Source organism: Prunus persica, chromosome G1, assembly GCF_000346465.2.
Source record: "Prunus persica cultivar Lovell chromosome G1, Prunus_persica_NCBIv2, whole genome shotgun sequence".
Taxonomy (NCBI): Eukaryota; Viridiplantae; Streptophyta; class Magnoliopsida; order Rosales; family Rosaceae; genus Prunus; species Prunus persica.
Window position 1 is genome coordinate 4,135 of NC_034009.1, and position 4,848 is coordinate 8,982.

The window sequence follows — 4,848 nt, forward strand, 5'->3', positions numbered from 1 at the left end:
ATAAGTTATTTACCCCACAAATTACCGGGTAAGGATGATGTGTTCTCAGATATCTGCCACTTTTACACCTATAACTTCCCGGTAAGATATGATGTTTATAGAAAAACAAGTTATTTACTCCATTAATTCCAGGTAAGATGTCGCGTTTTCAGATATATAGGCCTCCTACACTATAACTTACTGTTGAGCTTCGGTATTTTCACAAAAACAAGTTATTTCCTCTCCGAATTATGGATAAGAAGTGGGGATTCTCATATATATAGGCCTTTTACACTATAACTTACCGGTAAGATATGGTGTTTTTAGAAAAATAAGTCATTTACTCCATCAATTATGGGTAAGATGTTGCGTTCTCAGATATGTAGGCCGTTTACACAATAACTTACCGGTAAGATATGGTGTTTCTTTGAAAAATAGACTATTTACAAGATTAAAATACGGATAAAATATTGTGTTCTTAGATATATAGGCATTTTATATTATAACTTACCATTAAGATATGGTGTTTTCACGTAAATAAGTTATTTACTCCAGGAATTACGGGTAAGATGCGGGGTTCTCCTATATCTAGGGCTTTTACACTATAACTTACCGGTAAGATATGATGTTTTTATAAAAATAAGTTATTTACTCCATGAATTACGGGTAAGATGATGTGTTCTCAGATATCTGAGACTCTTACACTATAACTTACCCGTAAGATATGATGTTTTTAGAAAAATAAGTTATTTACTCCATCAATTACGCCTAAGATGTTGCGTTCTCAGATATATAGGCCTTTTACACAATAACTTACCGGTAAGATACGGTGTTTTTAGAAAAATAAGTTATTTACTACATCAATTATGAGTAAGATGTTGCGTTCTCAGATATATAGACCTTTTACACTATAACTTACCGGTAAGATATGGTGTTTTTAGAAAAATAAGTTATTTACTCCATCAATTACAGGTAAGATGTTCCATTCTCAGATATATAAGCCTTTTACACTATAACTAACCGGTAAGATATGATGTTTTTAGAAAAACAAACTATTTACTAGATAAAATATGGATAAAATGTTGTGTTCTCAGATATATAAGCATTTCATACTATAACTTACCATTAAGATACGGTATTTTCACAGAAATAAGTTATTTACTCCACGAATTACAGGAAAATGATGGGTTCTCAGATATCTAGGACTTTTACACTATAACTTACCGGTAAGATATGGTGTTTTTAGTAAAATAAGTTATTTACTCCGTCAATTACAGGTAAGATGTTGCGTTCTCAGATATATAGGCCTTTTACACAATACCTTACCGGTAAGATATGGTGTTTTTAGAAAAATAAGTTATTTACTACATCAATTACGGGTAGGATGTTGCGTTCTCAGATATATAGGCCTTTTACCCTATAACTTACCGGTAAGATATTGTGTTTTTGGAAAAACAGACTATTTACTAGATAAAATACTGATAAAATATTGTGTTCTCAGATTTATAGGCATTTATACTATGACTTGCCGATAAGATACGGTGTTTTCATAGAAATAAGTTATTTACTCCACGAATTACGGGTAAGATGTTGGGTTCTGAGAATGTAAGCGTTTTACACAATAACTTACGGGTAAAATATGGTGTTTTTAGAAAAATAAGTTATTTACTCCATCAATTACGGGTAAGATGTTCCGCTCTCAGATATACAGGCCTTTTACACTTTAACTTACCGGTAAGATGTGGTGTTTTTAGAAAGATGGACTATTTACGAAATAAAATACGGATAAAATATTGTGTTCCCGGATATATAGGCGTTTTATACTATAACTTACCGTTAAGATACGGTGTTTTCACATAAATAAGTTATTTACTCCACGAATTACGGGTAAGATGTGGGGTTCTCATATATTTTGGGCTTTGACACTATAACTTACAGGTAAGATATGGTGTTTTCAGAAAAATAAGTTATTTACTCCATCAATTACATGTAAGATGTTGCGTTCTCAAACATATAGGTCTTTTACACTATAACTTACCTTAAGATACGGTGTTTTCACAAAAATAAGTTATTTACTCCACGACTTACGGTTAAGATGTTCGGTTGTTAGATATATAGGCCTTTTAAACTAAAACTTGCCGATAAGAAATGTTGTTTTTAGAAAAACAGACTATTTACTCAATACAATACGGATAAAATGTTGTGTTCCCAGATATCTATGACTTTTACACTATAACTTACCGGTAAGATATGGTGTTTTTAGAAAAATAAGTTATTCACTCCATCAATTACGGGTAAGATGTTGCGTTCTCAGATATATCGGCCTTTTACACTATAACTTACTGTTAAGATGCAGTGTTTTCACAAAAATAGGTTATTTACTCCACGAATTACGGGTAAGATCTGGGGTTCTCATATATATATGTCTTTTACACTATAACTTACCTGTAAGATATGGTGATTTTAGAAAAATAAGTTATTTACTCCATCAATTACGGGTAAGATGTTGCGTTATCAGATATATAGCCATTTTACACTATAACTTACTGGTAAGAAATGTTATATTCAGAAAAACAGACTATTTACTAAATAAAATACGGATAAAATGTTGTGTTCCCAGATATATAGGCATTTTATACTATAACTTACCGATAAGATACGGTGTTTTCACATAAATAAGTTATTTACTCCACGAATTACGGGTAAGATGTGGGGTTCTCATATATCTAGGGCTTTTACACTATAACTTACCGCTAAGATTTGGTGTTTTTAGAAAAATAAGTTATTTACTCCATCAATTACGGGTAAAAAGTTGCGTTCTCAGATATACAGGCCTTTTACACTATAACTTACCGGTAAGATATGATGTTTTTAGAAAAACAGACTATTTAGTAGATAACATACGGATAAAATGTTGTGTTCTCAGATATATAGGCATTTTGTACTATAACTTACCGTTAAGATACGGTGTTTTCACAAAAATAAGTTATTTACTCCACGAATTATGGGTAAGATGATGGGTTCTCAGATATCTAGGACATTTACACTATAACTTACTGGTAAGATATGGTGTTTTTAGAAAAATAAGTTATTTACTCCGTCAATTACGGATAAGATGTTGCGTTCTCAGATATACAGACCTTTTACACTATAACTTACCGGTAAAATTTGGTGTTTACAGAAAAACAGACTATTTACTGAATAAAATACGAAAAAAATGTTGGGTTCTCAGATATATAGGCATTTTATACTATAACTTACCGTTAGGATACGTTCTTTTCACAGAAATAAGTTATTTACTCCCCGAATTACGGGTAAGATGTTAGGTTATCAGATATGTAGAACTTTTACCCTATCACTTACCGGTAAGAGATGGTGTTTTCAGAAAAATAAGTTATTTCCTCCATCAATTATGGGTAAGATGTTGCGTTCTCAGATATATAGGCCTTTTGCACTATAACTTACTGTTAAGATACGGTGTTTTCACAAAAATAAGTTATTTACTCCACGAATTACGGGAAGATGTGGGGTTCTCATATCTCCAGGGCTTTTACACTATAACTTACCAGTAAGATATGGTGTTTCTAGAAAAATAAGTTATTTACTCCATCAATTACGGGTAAGATGTTGCGTTCTCAAACATATAGGTCTTTTACACTATAACTTACCTTAAGATACGATGTTTTCACAAAAATAAGTTATTTACTCCACGACTTACGGGAAAGATATTCGGTTCTTAGATATATAGGCCTTTTCAACTAAAACTTGCCGGTAAGAAATGTTGTTTTTAGAAAAACAGACTATTTACTCAATACAATATGGATAAAATGTTGTGTTCCCAGATATTTATGACTTTTACACTACAACTTACCGGTAAGATATGATGTTTTTAGAAAAACAAGTTATTTCCTCTATCAATTACGAGTAAGATGTTGCGTTCTCAGATATATAGGCCTTTTACACTATCACTTACTGTTAAGATACGGTGTTTTCACAAAAATAAGTTATGTAGTCCACGAATTACGGGTAAGACGTGGGGTTCTCATATATCCACGGTTTTACACTATAACTTACTGGTAAGATATGGTGTTTTTCGAAAAATAAGTTATTTACTCCATCAATTATGGGTAAGATGTTGCGTTCTCAGATATATAAGCCTTTTACACTATAACTTACTGTTAAGATGCGGTGTGTTCACAAAAATAAGTTATTTACTCCACGAATTACGGGTAAGATGTGGTGTTTTTAGAAAAACAGACTATTTACTAGATAAAATACGGATAAAATGTTGTGTTTTCAGATATATAAGCATTTTGTACAATAACTTACCGTTAAGATACGGTGTTTTCACATAAATAAGTTATTTACTCCATGAATTACGGGTAAGATGATGTGTTCTCAGATATCTGAGACTCGTACACTATAACTTACCGGTAAGATATGATGTTTTTAGAAAAATAAGTTATTTACTCCATCAATTACACCTAAGATGTTGCGTTCTCAGATATATAGGCCTTTTACACTATAACTTACCGGTAAGATATGGTGTTTTTAGAAAAATAAGTTATTTACTGCATCAATTATCGGTAAGATGTTGCGTTCTCAGATATATAGGCCTTTTACACTATAACTTACCGGTAAGATATGGTGTTTTTAGAAAAATAAGTTATTTACTCCTCAATTACGGGTAAGATGTTCCATTCTCAGATATAGAAGCTTTTTACACTATATCTTACCGGTAAGATATGGTGTTTTTAGAAAAACAAACTATTTACTAGATAAAATACGGATAAAATGTTGTGTTCTCAGATATATAAGCATTTCATACTATAACATACCATTAAGATACGGTGTTTTCACAAAAATAGG